We start from the raw sequence: 16833 nt of genomic DNA, 5'->3' as shown, positions 1-16833 counted from the left end.
ATGGCAGATGCCGAAGACATTCAGCCTCTTGGTGTTGATAATGGATTTGGCATGGTTAAGGTGAGAATATTTATGCACCGGTCCATTGCTATGGGCTTTCCTGGAGTGCATGGTGGTATCTGTGCTCACATAATAACCTGAATTGGACAGGCTGGTTTTGCTGGAGATGATGCTCCAAGGGTTGTCTTCCCCAGTATGGTTTGTCGATCGAGGCACCCCGTTGACATGGTTAGTATGGGCCACAGGGTTGCTTATGTTGGAGATGAGGCCCAATCTAAAAGGGGCATGCTTACTTTGAAGTACCCTATGGAGAGTGGAATTGCCAGCAATTGGGATGATATGGAAAAGATCTGGCATCACATTTTCTACATTGAGCTACGTGGGGCTCTCGATGAACGTCCGATGCTCCTTATTTAAGCAACCCTCTACCCAAAAAGCAACCGGGGAGAAGATGCCACTGATCGTATTTGAAACGTTTGTCCCTGATAGTGTTGTCAAAGTTAATATGATGACATAGTGAGAGAGTTGATTTAATAAATGCAAGGTGTATAAATGGGGATAAATTTTCACATGGAAACTTATTAAGAGAGTTGATTTAATAAATGCAAGGTGTATTGATGGGGATGAACTTTCACGCGGAAACTTATTAAGAGAGTTGATTTAATAAATGCAAGATGTATATATAGGGATGGGTTCTTCAACGCGGATTTTTTGATTTGATTTGATTTGATTTTTCTTTTTCTAACCACATCCTGACCTTAATAGCATACTTGACGTGTAACCTAAAGATTTATCCTTTTGAAGGTCCAAAGCGAACATGACATGAACCATAGTCGGTAAAAATCAAACAAGAAGGTTGCATCTCAGAAAGGCAAATGAATATAACCTCTCAACTTCCCACGTTGACCAAATTTCAGCTTTAACATGGGATTGACACATTCGGAAGGTCCAAAGGGAACATGACATGAACCATAGTTGAGAAAAATTCTACACGAGGGTTGTAGCTCGAACAAGACAAATGAATATAATTTCTTGAGGGTTTTATCAGCTAATTCTCTGTTCCTCTCTCCAGAACATTGCTCCTCAATCACATTAATCCATTCCACCAAAGAAAAAGGAAAATCACATGAATCCACTCTCAGAAACCCCAATCCAGCATACAAAAGACCAAAAAAATGCGACTTCTGAAGTTGGTCGGTTTCTCTCTTAATTTTCAACATCTACTCCGGAATAAGAAGGCCCGCTCTAAAATTACAGCAGTCTGAAAATGGTAAGTGGAGACATTCTTCGAACATGGGACGCGCTTCTTCCCCATTAAACGTCTCCCACACGACTTATGTCCATCTAATTGTAGTGCTCATCACAGCTCTCTCTAAATAAGGTTCATTCACGAAATTTCGAGTGGAATAATGTTTTCTTTTTCTAGTTGGCTATAATATGTAGTCGGTCAACTATGCAACAAATATTACGTAATATTTCTAGCGGAATAATGTTTTCTTCTTTTATTGGTTTTGAAGTTTCGCGTAATCATTTAAGTGACCGCGAATATAAATAAGGTCCATTCTTGAAGTCTGAGGGGAAAGTTCCTGTTAACCATCTCAAACTGATTCTTGCTTCTGCCTTCTTATCTTGAACCAGGAAAACACTAAGAGAGACTGAGAGAGGGAGAGAAAATGCCAAGGACTGACCAAGTTGTTTTAGACGAACTTGAGGAAGTGGAGAGGAGGTTAAGGCGTCTCAGATGGGAGCTCGACCTTAAAGTGAATGCCTTGTTAATGCGTGCTAGGCGGGCCGTGAATATCAATCACCCGGAAGCCCGCATTGCAGCGACGCGAGCCAGAGTGCAGGAAATTCGAGAAGAGATCACCCGGGCTGAAGAGGAGCATGCTGCGCTCTTCATAGAATTCATTGAAGCCTAAAGGCGTAACGATCTTCTCCTCTAAAATCAGTATACGTTTGCTTTTATGGGCATCCGAAGGTTAAGAGAAGCATAGTGGGGTAAGAATGGTATACTTATGTAGTTGGGAGAATAATTGTTTTCTTGGATATGGTTCTTGAACTTCAAGATTGATAATAGTGTTTTCTTGTTTCCTCGTCATCGGGAAAATAAGAAATAGAGATATATAGAAGTGTTTCTTGGATCCAGCGTTGAATATGTTTGGAGTTTCTTTGTTTACAATGTGAATATGTTTGGAGTTTCTTTGTTTACAATGCTCACAGCTTTTAAACTCGTAGGTTTAAAGTGTATGGGGCTGTCATACGATTGGAATATCTTTCATCCATTTCTTTTTATATATGATTCTATATAATTCTTATGTGTCAAATCACTTTCATATTTGCTAGTCATTTAGTTGCAATGACTATGATGCCGGTGAATAGGTGGGAGTAAATGAGGAAGAGAAATGGGCATGCACAAGCAGGAAAAAAAAAAATACTGAAGAGAAAAGCTAGGGAGTAAAATTCGTGAAGAAGTCCCTTAATTCTTAGATTCATCCAACATCTTGCTTTTATAAAATTTGTGCACTTGAGATCTTTGATGATACACATCTACTGGAGATTACATATCCTTCAATCTTCCCCAAAGAAAAGCATAATAATACCTGAGTATGTCATAGAAAAGAAATGTATATAGACGAACTTCAAGTATATGCAATTATATAATTACGTATTCTCTATTGCCTCAAAAGTCAAAATACAGTTTCCGCGTGAAAAATTGTCTTTGCTGGTGTGGTGGGAAAAAAATGTTGTATGATCGAATAATTAATTCATCCAACATGGAACTCACATAATTAATTGTCGAGACGGCATTGGTCCACAAGCTCCGAAATCTTTTGCTAGAGATCATTTAGGTGATCGCCCCCGTCTTTAGTCTTGACCGCCAAATCGTCCACATAACATTAGATGATATAGTGGAGCAAAGTCCCCAGGAAGGAAAGTCATGAACGTTGCGCCCGCTTTCTTTGAACCTAAAATGTATAACTTTGTATCAGAATATTCCCTGGGAATTATAAAGGCCGTCCTTTCCTCGCCACCATTTGGATCCATTCTTGTATTGATTGCTGCTGGAATATCCATTCTATCCGTAGCTCGGCGATTGGCAGAAGGAATGTGTCCTTTGGACTGGCATTGTTTAAGTCTATAAAGTTAACAAAACACTCTAACATTAGTCATTCTTCTTTTTCGCTGGCAAAATATTTCCAAGCCGAGCAGGGTATTCATTTCAGTAAACTTTGATAAGTTAGTCGAATTCAGCTACTAGGTCCGGATGAAAAAAATTTGGTTTATGCACGAATATTCAACTAAGATAACATCTGTTTCTCTCGTTAGCCGGTGACTAGGCATATAAAAGTAGATAACATGCACATGCACGTGCCCATAGACGTGCAGATTCCCCTCTTTTATCAACATAGGTAATAAATCCAAGATGTATAAATAAGAATGAGTTATTATAGTGCTCACAGAAAGGTCAAAAGCCCATATATATATATATATATATATCTGCATTGAACAAGAATGCCTTGGATTAGAAGTACGTTAATAGTTTTGTGAAGGTTAACGTGGAAACTTGATAAGAGCGTTGATTTAATACGTGCGAGATTTATAAATGAGGATGGGTCCATCAACAGAGATTTTTCTATTTGATTTGATTTGATTTTCCATTTTTCTAACCACTTCTTGATCCCACTCGTTTTCTTTTGTATGGCCAAGAACGGAAGTCCTTTGCCTTTGCAAGACTCCTTCAAGTCATACCCACAAGCACTAGAGACTCGTCGATTGATTTTTTTTGCTGACAACTTGTGAACTTAATTCTATGTACCGCAATTGTTATCCCTGTCCACAATGTGAAGAGGATTAATATGTGAGTTCTTAATATGTTTTCATTCTAGGAAATGACACCTTTATCTAAATCACCTATGCCAAAATCAAACAACAGTCAATTCTTATTAGAAGAGGATTAATCTGTGAGTCCTTAATATGTTTTCATTTCAGCAAACCCTATATCATATATTCCAACCGATTCAAATTCTTTCAATCAAGAAATTGAATCACCTACATCATCATCTGACAAAGATGATCTGCCTGCTTCTTGAATGACACCTGCATCTTCAGTGGGATCCCCGCATCCATGCCTTGATGATTCTTGCTCACTAGTTCCAAGACAAAGGCATATTGAGCAGCCACATTTGTCCCTCCGCATGGACCAAAGAGTACAAATGTCCCACATTGATTTCTCCATGTACATGTCGTCCTATCTCCTCTTATATTTCATTTAGCCGACTATCACCAGAACATATAAGTTGTATTAGTCGCATATAAGAGGAACAAGAATCGTCATCTTTTGATGAAGCAATGCGTAACCCACAATGGCAAGCCCATGGAAGCTTAACTACATTCTCTCATTGAGAACCACACTTGGGATATTGTCAATCTACATTTGCATTGAAAACCAAATTGGTTGCAAATGGGTATGCAAATTTAAGTACAACGCAAATGGCTCTGTTGAACATAACAAGGCTCGCTTGGTTGCCAAATGATTGAGTCAAAGGGAAGGTTTTGATTATCATGGGACTTTTCCAATGGCGGCTCTTGCTTTGACAACTTACTATTATACATTGGTGAGTCTTTTGGGGTGGCGGCTCTACATTGTCATCGTGACAAACTAGTTCACACCGCATGGTAAACTTCCTGTGTCATTGATGGTGCGCTCAATGAAACCACCAATTTCGATGGTTCTCTTAGTGTCAACTATAGCCCAATGGTCACCAGCTTAGGTTTCTAGACGCCAACATCGCCAATGGAGAATTCCTTCCCATGGTCGTGCCTTCAAGTTACAACTCACACTGATCTCGGAGCCTTGCCAATTGCTGTCCTGGTCTTTCCACCATCACAACTGTCGCAATTCAGTCTGATAGAGCTTCCTCGCATTTCCATGGCACTCCCCACCTGCGGCATACCACTTGTCCTCGGTCACCCCTCGGGAATAGGTATAGCTATCCGCCATCAATCATCGTGTCACCGGCCACATCGTTCGTCATTCATCCGAGCCACCTTTGTCGATCCAATTTGGAAACGTGATATTCAAATTTAGGTAATAATCTTCATCTGATTCCGGTGAATATTTTATGGCCTAATTTGATTATTCAATATCTAATGTACATATTTGAGTGATAGACAATATCCACTAGGAATTGTTTTCTAATCCGCAACCTCACAACAATTTTTTATTCTATCTATAAGGTTTTAGATGGAATAATTAATTGCACAGTAATCTTTAAAATTGAAATTTTGATCTTTAAGATTTAAGATCAATTTATTGATTTTATTAGCGGAATAATCAAGTTAATTAGATATTATTCTCTAATTTGAGTTATGGATGATGTCTTTGGCATTTCGTTGATATTTTGTCATTTGTGTGATTGTTTTGGTTGTCCTTATTTGAAAATTTAAAAAGATAAAAAGATTGCTTGTAGATTAATTAGCTCTATTCGATAACACTGCATGTCTAAGTGGATTCTATAATATTCATGATAGGATTCTAATTGAAATTAGGAATTGACACAATTTAATACTTAAAGTGAATTAGATATTATCTTTCTTCCAAATAGTTAATTTCCCTCAATTTTAGTTACGAATTTTAATTAAAAAAATCACATGCATGTCATGTAGAGTAGTCACATATAAATCATTGCCCGTCAATAGAGTTAGGTCATTAAATTTAAATTGTGTGTATAGTTTGTGTGTTAGGATTTTTTTTTTTAAAGTCTCGTGTATGTTATATAAACTATTTTTTTACGTCATTGCATGCATTGCACGTAGTTTACCTTTCATTTAATTAAGAGAATATCATGTGCATGTCATGTATAATAGTTACGTATTAATCATTGTCCGTCATTAGAACTAGGTCATTAAATTAAAATCGAGTGTCATATAATTTGCATATTAATTGAAAGTCACATGTCATGTTAATATAAACTATTTTTGTACATCATGTAGCTTAGCCTTCATTTAAATAAGCGAAAATCCTATTAAAAAAAAAGTCGAGTGAATTACGTGATAATTAGAAGTCATATTTAAGCTGAATATGTGTTTCTAATTAGTATTTGTTGCAAATGCTTGCGTTGCATCAAGGTAAGTATTTACTCCCTACATTTGCAATTTATTGGTTGCCATGCTTTATTTAGTGTTTAATAATAGTCGCGCACCCGCATGATTATCTTACATGTTAAATGATAGAGTTAAAATCAACTTAGACTGCTGCAAAATATTTTTAAAAATATATGAGAAAACGTATCGAAAGAGCATTAGAGTAATCAAGCGTAATCAAGTCCCTAAATTTAGTCAATCTTTAGTTTGTAGTAGTAAGGTGTTTCTCACAATACTTTACTTTGGTATCAAATCGACCTATCATAAATCAATTAGTGGCGATTTCTATATAAAAAATCATTTGCATGTAAATAACTTGAATTATAAGTCGCAAATCGATAAGGATTTGGGAGAGCTTGAGTTAAGTATAGGCTTAATAAATCATTAGTCGAACCATAGTTGGTGCACTTGAGGTAACGTCATGACAATAATGTCACGTAGGATGACCGGCGTCTACATTGAATTTTCCAACGAAACAAGTCGCTGATGGCACTTAAGTGATCGATTTTTCAAAATTTTTGCAATTAAGTGAGCATGAAGAAACTAGTAACACTCCAATGAGCTCTTGCTGTACTTATCCCCCAACACAAGGTTAACTCTTTTCCTATCTCAGATTTCAACTTAAAAATTAAGAAAATTCTACGGTGATGGGCTCAAGTAACAACGCGCACAAGTGTTTGCATCTCCAAATCACGTAAGGGTATTAAACCCGATTAGGGGCCCAGCATATGGGCTTAGACAAGGGCATAAAGTAAGAAAGCTCGTCACGGCTTGACTAGGCAACGCAAATCTCTCATGACATTCACGGTGTTGAGTGGGTCAAAGACATTTGTTCATATCCAACTTTCGCTAAAAACTTTTAGAATCTCAAGGGTTTTCTGCTGAGTAGCTTAAAGATGATAGACTTGGCGCCGGCTTAGCAAGAGCAGAAGTCCCGATGATACCTTGGGGAAAAACGGAGATCAAAAAGCACCAAGAAGAATACTTTTTATTAACCAGAAACTCCAACTTTGGATGGAACTTTGGAGCGTAAGGTCTTCATGTTAAGTAGGCGTGAAAGACGTGATATTTTTTGTGCGAGTTCAGCAAAGAGTTTTAGACGCCTCGGTGAAAATTGAAGGTTAGTGAACACCCAGAAGTCAACGCCTTGGACTTATTTATTAAAATCGATAGTAAAAGAAGGGTCTTCGCTCAAGAAGAGGATCGCGTACTCTCTTGTGGAGGTGTCCACGATCTGGCAAGACGCGAGGGCAAAGGTGGAGGTCTTGCCCGTGCCTGACTGCGCGTGAGCGATCACGTCTCGGCCTCGGACAATCGGAACCACCGCTCGCTGTTGAATCGCCAAGGGCTTGTCGAACCCATGGCCGTAGATCCACGGAGAACATCGTCGCTCGGGCCCATGCGGTCGAAGCTCAACACGGCCTCCACGCCTGTCGCCGTCTCGAATGCTGCCGCCGGCGGGCGCGATCGGGTCGCCGGAACTGGCCTTGCCATCAAGGACGTCGCCATTACCGAATCCAAAGAGATGAGGAATTGATGAGTGAGCGGGAGTGTGGAAGGGCTCGTCTCAAACATCATGAAATGAACATTGTCTCAAATAACATTTGCATTTAAAAATCGCATACGATTTTGCACCTTGATTTTGGATTTTCTAAATTTTGAAAATAGCTTTGACTGAGAAAAGCTAAAAAAAAATAAAAAAATCAAGTCACTTCAAAACAGTTAAACTATGGGTATTGCAATTTTTTCTAAAATGACTTTATTATAAAAATAAGCTAGACACCTGTTACCATATTCGATAAATTTTAATTTCATTCCATCGTGTTATGTGTGATTGGTATCTCTAAAAATTAAGATTTTCTTTATTAGTATCATAAAAAGCCCCAATATAATTTTTGTCACGCCCCGAACCTCGAGCGCGTCAACATCCCACCATGGTCATTCAAATGCGACATTCCCAGGCAGTGTCGCCGACCCCATTCATTCATTATTGCGCAAGCGGAACGTACTATAAAACCCCTGACAATAAAATACGGGATAGAATAGCAGGAAATAATTTCACAACCAATCACTTACACAAACCAACGAGTTACTGAGACGAAGGCCTACAGCCAAGAGTCTACAAAAGACCGGCTCTTAAAAATGAATTGCCCTACGACCTACAAGTCGGACACGTTCTCCAATCTTATGGCTTCACCTCTGCATCTCCTCACGGCCAACCAAAGCTATCTGGCCGCTCCGTCCACCAGGGACCTGAAATGGTTATTCAATAACCACTGAGACAACGTCTCAGCAAGTTCAACCCCCTAAACCCTTATTAGAAAGAAAATACGCCCCAGAGTGGTCTAGCCACACAGCACAGAAGACTTACCTCGCCTTCTTGCCTTCCTGCAGGTTAGTACAATTCATATCACTCAAGCACCCGTAATGATAAGAATGTAAGCCATCGGAACACAATCAATTTCACTTAATTTCACAATCACAGCAAGCATTCCATGTCATCATTATCCACTGCCACACAAGAGTACAACTTATTCGACGGTCGGCTATCTACTAATATTACAACATTTCTAGAAGAATAAAGGTCCGGTCGGTCTCGCCACTCTTTGCGACCATGCCACGTCGTTCTATCGACAGCATTTCTAGAATAATAATGGTCCAGTCGGTCTCGCCACTACTGCGACCATGCCACGTCGTTCTATCGACAGCATTTCTAGAATAATAATGGTCCAGTCGGTCTCGCCACTACTGCGACCATGCCACGTCGTTCTATCGACAGCATTTCTAGAATAATAATGGTCCAGTCGGTCTCGTTGCGACCATGCCACGTCGTTCTATCGACAGCATTTCTAGAATAATAATGGTCCGGTCGGTCTCGCCACTACTGCGACCAAGCCACGTCGTTCTATCGACAGCATTTCTAGAATAATAATGGGTCGGTCTCGCCACTCTGCGACCATGCCACGTCGTTCTATCGACAGCATTTCTAGAATAATAATGGTCCAGTCGGTCTCGCCACTACTGCGACCAAGCCACGTCGTTCTATCGACAGCATTTCTAGAATAATAATGGTCCGGTCGGTCTCGCCACTACTGCGACCAAGCCACGTCGTTCTATCGACAGCATTTCTAGAATAATAATGGTCCAGTCGGTCTCGCCACTACTGCGACCACGCCACGTCGTTCTATCGACAGCATTTCTAGAATAATAATGGTCCAGTCGGTCTCGCCACTCTGCGACCACGCCACGTCATTCTCTTGACGGCATTTCTAGAAGAATAAGGATCCGGTCGGCCTAGCCACTACTGCGACCCGAGCCTTTCAACTAGCACACGACAATTCAATACCGATCCTTGGATACTTTACATGTCACTCACATACTCCAATTTCAGTATTAACCCTTCCAAATTCGATTTCGGTGTCAAACCCGACACGTGGGAATTTCTGAATAAAATTTCTATTTTTCACAATCAACATTCAATTTGCAATATTTACTCATCAAATTCAAATTCTAAACACACAGTAGCGATCGGCACGAAATTCTGAGCAAATAGGATCAAAATAAATTTTCGAGTTTTTTTTTTTTTTTTTTTATAATAATAATATTTTAATAATTTCGGAATATAATATAATATTATAAATTCCAAAATTCGAAACAATTAAATAATTCAAAAATAAAACCCTATTATGTCCCATCAAAGCTTAACATTAAATAAACTCTCTTAGCCTTTAATTAAACATACTTTAGGTTAAATAAACATCTTAATCTAATCACAATTAAATCAACTAAATCAACCATCTAAGATTACTTAACTTAGACTAAGCACACTTAGGGCATCATTAGCCGTCTAATCAAGATTTAGTGAGTTAAACTCACCGGATTAACGAGCCGAGCGAACCAAAACGACGGGCGGCGACGCGAGGATCGACTTTCCTCAAAGCGGGCCGAGCATCCGGGCTCGGGAAGGCGGCCAAAACGGCCACGAAGGGGCTGCCATACCCATTTTCGCAGCTACGATTTGGGGCTGGAGGAGGCGGATCCGGCGCCGGTTGAGGCGCACAAGGGCCGAGATGGGCCGAGGACTTCCGGCGAGCGAGGCGGGGCGCACGGCGGCTCACGGCGGCGGGGGACGAGCTCCGGCAGCTCCCGGAACCCACGAACCGAGCGAGACGCAGCTGGGCGTCGGCCAAGCGCGGGCGAGCGCGGGCAGCGGCGGCGGAGCGCGAGACGGCGAGTGGCGGTGGCGGTCCTAGCTCCGGCGACTTGCTGGTCGATCTTCGCTGCTCTTTGGCGCTCTCGATCTGCTGGAGACGCGGCGAGGCGGAGCGGAGAGGCGAGCTGGCCGGCGAGCGGCGGGGTAGACACGCGGCGGCGGCGAAGGTCGGCGCGCAACGGCGACGAGCAACGCTGCTGGCTGCGCTTCGCTTCCCTCGTTTGCTGGCCTCCGAAGAAGAAGAAGAAGAAGATGATGGAGATGGAGGAGTCGTACGGGAGAGAGGAAGAAGAAAGGGAGGAGAGAGAAGGAGGAGGGGCCCTTTTTTTCTTTTCTTTTTCTCTTTCTTTAATCCCACTAAATGGCCCACCATGACATCATCCCATGTCATCTTCCACTATCTCCTCTCCCACAACATTCTTCAATGGGTGCAATATCATTTCCGCCGGGGTCCAAATCCTTGTACGTCCAATTTCTTCAATTTTCCTTTCAATTCTCTTCTAACTAAGTCCAATTAAAATCCAGAAAAATTATCCCATGATCCTAATAAGATGTGTGACATAACCACGCTTCCAACTTCTAAATCCAATCCCAATTTTACGGTTGAATTCAATGCTGGTGCGATTTCAGCACGCCTAACCTACCGGGTAGCTTTCAGGGAAATTTTCTTGCATCCGACCTAAGGGTGATCAGTCCCCAAGTTTGACGCGTTAAAATCCCTTAATTACTTCGTCCAATAGGCTAGTCCTCTCATGAGTGACCAACTCGAGAGATGAACTATATGCACGAGATGAAATGCCCGACTCAATTAGCTGAAAATAGAATTAGAAAAATCGGGATGTCACAACTCTTCCCCTCTTATAAAAATTTCGTCCTCGAAATTTAAACCTTTACCAATTCTTAAACAAAAAGGTGGGAGTACAATCGTCTCATATAATCTTCTCTTTCTCAGGTTTCTCCTTCTGTACCAGTGCTGCTAGATCACTACTATCTTGCTAAAACCACTTCAGATGCACAATGTGCCCACTTAAAATTCCAAAGGCCCTCAACACAAAATCTGCGAAGCTAAACTGGCGATTCTAAGCGGTCTCTAAGCTGCCTCGATAATTGCAATTGAATCACGATTTCTTACCCAACACTTGGACTGCGATTTTCTGATCTCTAATCTCATCTCAACCGACGAAATCTGTACACTCGCTCCGAACCGATTAAAAGAAACTATCGGCGGATCTGCTGGCGGGAACCTGTGATCAAGGTACGATATAACTCGACACTTATCACGGCAACCTGCAATCACCGACTATTGTACCGACCTTGGCTGTGATCTTTCTTTCCCGACTTCATCGCATCAATCAAAATTCAGCACTCTCTCGCTATGCACTACTTAAGAAAGAACTATCTCGAAAGCTCGCCAACTTGGAACATCGGTCTAGATTTGAAATACAATTCATCCCCGGCACTCCATGCAGATAAATTATATGATATACACACACTCGGTATACCTATTCTAATCGAGATCTTTTCGTGCTGCACTAAGGCGAGTTGACTCGATCATCTATCGACCACAACCCCACAAGGAATCAATACTCTTCGACTCCTTAATAAGCTGTCATAACATTCCATCATGCTATACTTCCATTCCCACACTGAGAACTCTCTCCAGTACTTGAAAAAGCTTTCTTGGCTTACATCGCCAAATTCTCACTTACTGATATCTCCAACACTCACAACTTGATTGGCGATATCTATCTTCATGCCGATCTACCAATCCCAATGATGTAGATTCGACTCATCTTTGCACTTTGTCTAGACGACTCTGAAATTGCTATGATGAACTTCCCATAAGATCTCTTCTTTAATCTCTGCATCGACAATTACACACAATCGTCCTTAGAACCTTAGCATCTTATCTTCAGAAATCTGAAAATCAATCTCTCTCTCATATGCATTCTTTTATAGAATTTTCTGAATTTCTGAATCTGTCCACTGATGCGATTTGATTCTGATCTGTACTCTTAGCTCAATTATGAGGGTAGTTATAAGGTTCGAAAGGTGGCCTACCTTAGATTTGATAACCGAATCTCAAACTTTCTTAAATAAGATCCAATCCTTGAGTACCAACGTGCAACTAAGGACTCTCGACCCAGTGCATCTGCGACTTTGCTCACCTTTCTAGAGTGATACAAAATATCATGGTCATAATCCTTAATGAGTTCCATCCAGCGATGCTGTCTCATACTCAACTCCTAAGGTCTCCACTGACAGGACGCATATGCAACAACCTTATCCTGGTGCACCAACAAGCAACCAAATCCTTTAAACGATGCATCGTTGCAGATCTCATAACCCTCAGGACCAGATGGAATGGTCAGCACGGTGCGGTAGTTAGCTTCTGCTTAAGCTCTTGAAAACTACGCTCGCACTCATATGTCCACACAAACTTTTCTTACTTCCTCGCATGTCGAATCAACTGCAAACTGGCGACGCTGAAAACCTTTCCATAAAACACGTAATATCCTGCTAATCCCCAGAAACTGCTAATCTCTTTCACTGTAGTCAATCTCGGCCAACTACTAACTGCTTCAATCTTGGACGGGGTCTACGGAGATTTCTTCGCCTGAAATCACGTGACCTAGGAGCACAACACGAGTCATCCAAAACTCACACTTGCTAAACTTAGCATGAAATTGAAGAGTCCCCAAGGTCTGAAGTATCATCTTCTAATGTCTCTCGTGCTCCTCGGCACTCTTTGAACACACCAGGATAATTTCAATGAACACGATCATAACTGATTTCAAGTACCCTTAAACAATCTGCTCATTAGACCCAAACAAATAGCTATGGTGTCCATCAAACCATACGGTATTACAGCGAACTCATAACTGCCATATCGAGTACGAGATGCTAACTTCGGTGTGTCCTTCTTCCTGATCCTCAATTGATGATACCCTGACCTCCAGTCGATCTTGAGGAATATCGATACACAACCACAACGAACCACATTTCTCCTTCATGTACATAGCTGGTGCTCCCCAAGGTTATGCCTTTGGAAAGTATGAATCCCTATTCAACACTTCCTGCATCTGCACCTTGATTCTTTTAACTCGGATAACACCATCCGGTAAAGAGCCTTAGGGGGCGGCTCTGTTCCGATTCTTTGATTCAATCGCGAACTCTATGTCTCTTTCGACAACGAGACTTAGCAATTCTTCCCTTGATTAATGCATAGTCAATCCATTATTATTCTTTTCGCCATCCTAGTGGCGTTCTATCTGCAGTAGCAGTGCTTACACTCTCCTGAACTTACACAGACAGTTCCTAACTCGATGGCCGTGCTGGCCACATTCAAAGCACGCTCCCCTTTTTACTCTGACACTGGGCTGATTCAAGCCTCTTTTCCACAAACTCAGCACACCATCGGTGAGTCATCTACTTCCCATCAAGGAACATCATGCACCATTCCTTGCAGGGTCTATTCCAAGTACCTATTCCAAGTACCCCACTAAATGTCCCGAAGCATGTTTCCCCGTTCCGTCTTATCAACGACAATGCGAAACAGCTATAGTTCCATCCATCTATACGAGTCATCTTTGATCAAATGGCTTTACTGGCGACACCTGTAACAAGTCATTTCCCTCTTACAGCACGGAACAGATCCATGTCTTTTCTTACAGACACGACACGCATCGATCGAGTTGAGCACTGACCTTCCAACTCTACTCTTCCGGTTGGGTGAAACAGGGCATCTTTCTTCTGACATCGGCCTTTCTCCCCAACCGATTTTTCATCTCTGTCTAAACTGAACCTTGACTCAGATATGAAGACTTGATCCTCGATCACAACTCCAAATTAGGCCTCAACGCGCGCAACAACAACGGCGGTCAAAACACCGACAAAGCAATAGAAACAACGGCAACGGCGGCGGCTCGATCCCGAACTTGCGACCCAACGAGCTTCCAAGGAACACTAGCGCCTTAACAATCCTATTAAACCTAGGATCATTTGGTGCTATAACACTCTCAGTACCAGCCTACGGCGGTACTCACACACACGCTGGACTAAGCCTACGCTCTACCTCGGGTACCAACTCTTGTCAGTATCCTACCCCGAGGTACAGGTCTTATCGACCTCCTCCAAGGAGTTCTCCACTCCTGGTCACTCATTCTACAGGCTCTTTATAGACACCCGTTTTCCAATTCCAACATCAGGTTAGAATTTGAGTGACCCCACAATAAGCAACCAATCAGCTATCACTCACATGCATCGGCATATTAAAAGCCGTTCCTACTAACTATCCCATGACTCATCGCACCTTATCACTCCATACACAGACCATGCTCTTATACCACTTAAACGGGGATGTCACGCCCCGAACCTCGAGCGCGCCAACATCCCACCATGGTCATGCAAATGCGACATTCCCAGGCAGTGTCGCCGACCCCATTCATTTATTATTGCGCAAGCGGAACGTACTATAAAACCCCTGACAATAAAATACGGGATAGAATAGCAGGAAATAATTTCACAACCAATCACTTACACAAACCAACGAGTTACGAGACGAAGGCCTACAGCCAAGAGTCTACAAAAGACCGGCTCTTAAAAATGAATTGCCCTACGACCTACAAGTCGGACACGTTCTCCAATCTTATGGCTTCACCTGCATCTCCTCACGGCCAACCAAAGCTATCGCGCTCCGTCCACCAGGGGACCTGAAATGGTTATTCAATAACCTTTGAGACAACGTCTCGGCAAGTTCAACCCCCTAAACCCTTATTAGAAAGAAAATACGCCCCAGAGTGGTCTAGCCACACAGCACAGAAGACTTACCTCGCCTTCTTGCCTTCCTGCAGGTTAGTACAATTCATATCACTCAAGCACCAGTAATGATAAGAATGTAAGCCATCGGAACACAATCAATTTCACTTAATTTCACAATCACAGCAAGCATTCCATGTCATCATTATCCACTGCCACACAAGAGTACAACTTATTCGACGGTCGGCTATCTACTAATATTACAACATTTCTAGAAGAATAAAGGTCCGGTCGGTCTCGCCACTCTTGCGACCATGCCACGTCGTTCTATCGACAGCATTTCTAGAATAATAATGGTCCGTCGGTCTCGCCACTCGCGACCATGCCACGTTTCTATCGACAGCATTTCTAGAATAATAATGGTCCAGTCGGTCTCGCCACTCTGCGACCATGCCACGTCGTTCTATCGACAGCATTTCTAGAATAATAATGGTCCGGTCGGTCTCGCCACTACTGCGACCATGCCACGTCGTTCTATCGACAGCATTTCTAGAATAATAATGGTCCAGTCGGTCTCGCCACTACTTTGCGACCAAGCCACGTCGTTCTATCGACAGCATTTCTAGAATAATAATGGTCCGGTCGGTCTCGCCACTCTGCGACCATGCCACGTCGTTCTATCGACAGCATTTCTAGAATAATAATGGTCAGTCGGTCTCGCCACTCTGCGACCAAGCCACGTCGTTTATCGACAGCATTTCTAGAATAATAATGGTCCGGTCGGTCTCGCCACTCTGCGACCAAGCCACGTCGTTCTATCGACAGCATTTCTAGAATAATAATGGTCCGGTCGGTCTCGCCACTACTGCGACCACGCCACGTCGTTCTATCGACAGCATTTCTAGAATAATAATGGTCCAGTCGGTCTCGCCACTACTGCGACCACGCCACGTCATTCTCTTGACGGCATTTCTAGAAGAATAAGGATCCAGTCGGCCTAGCCACTCTGCGACCCGAGCCTTTCAACTAGCACACGACAATTCAATACCGATCCTTGGATACTTTACATGTCACTCACGTACTCCAATTTCAGTATTAACCCTTCCAAATTCGATTTCGGTGTCAAACCCGACACGTGGGAATTTCTGAATAAAATTTCTATTTTTCACAATCAACATTCAATTTGCAATATTTACTCATCAAATTCAAATTCTAAACACACACAGTAGCGATCGGCACGAAATTCTGAGCAAATAGGATCGAAATAAATTTTCGAGTTTTTTTTTTTTTTTTTTTATAATAATAATATTTTAATAATTTCGGAATATAATATAATATTATAAATTCCAAAATTCGAAACAATTAAATAATTCAAAAATAAAACCCTATTATGTCCCATCAAAGCTTAACATTAAATAAACTCTCTTAGCCTTTAATTAAACATACTTTAGGTTAAATAAACATCTTAATCTAATCACAATTAAATCAACTAAATCAACCATCTAAGATTACTTAACTTAGACTAAGCACACTTAGGGCATCATTAGCCGTCTAATCAAGATTTAGTGAGTTAAACTCACCGGATTAACGAGCCGAGCGAACCAAAACGACGAGGGCGACGCGAGGATCGACTTTCCTCAAAGCGGGCCGAGCATCCGGGCTCGGGAAGGCGGCCAAAACGGCCCACGAAGGGGCTGCCATACCCATTTTCGCAGCTA

The 16833-nt window shown here is 41.9% G+C and overlaps 1 pseudogene; it reads left to right on the top strand.

The window, feature by feature from the left end:
* Nucleotides 1-517, top strand: LOC120293624 (annotated as a pseudogene).
* The last annotated feature ends 16316 nt before the right edge of the window (nt 518-16833 follow it).

Source organism: Eucalyptus grandis, chromosome 5, assembly GCF_016545825.1.
Source record: "Eucalyptus grandis isolate ANBG69807.140 chromosome 5, ASM1654582v1, whole genome shotgun sequence".
In the NCBI taxonomy this organism is placed as follows: Eukaryota; Viridiplantae; Streptophyta; class Magnoliopsida; order Myrtales; family Myrtaceae; genus Eucalyptus; species Eucalyptus grandis.
This window is presented reverse-complemented; position numbering and strand designations above follow the sequence as displayed.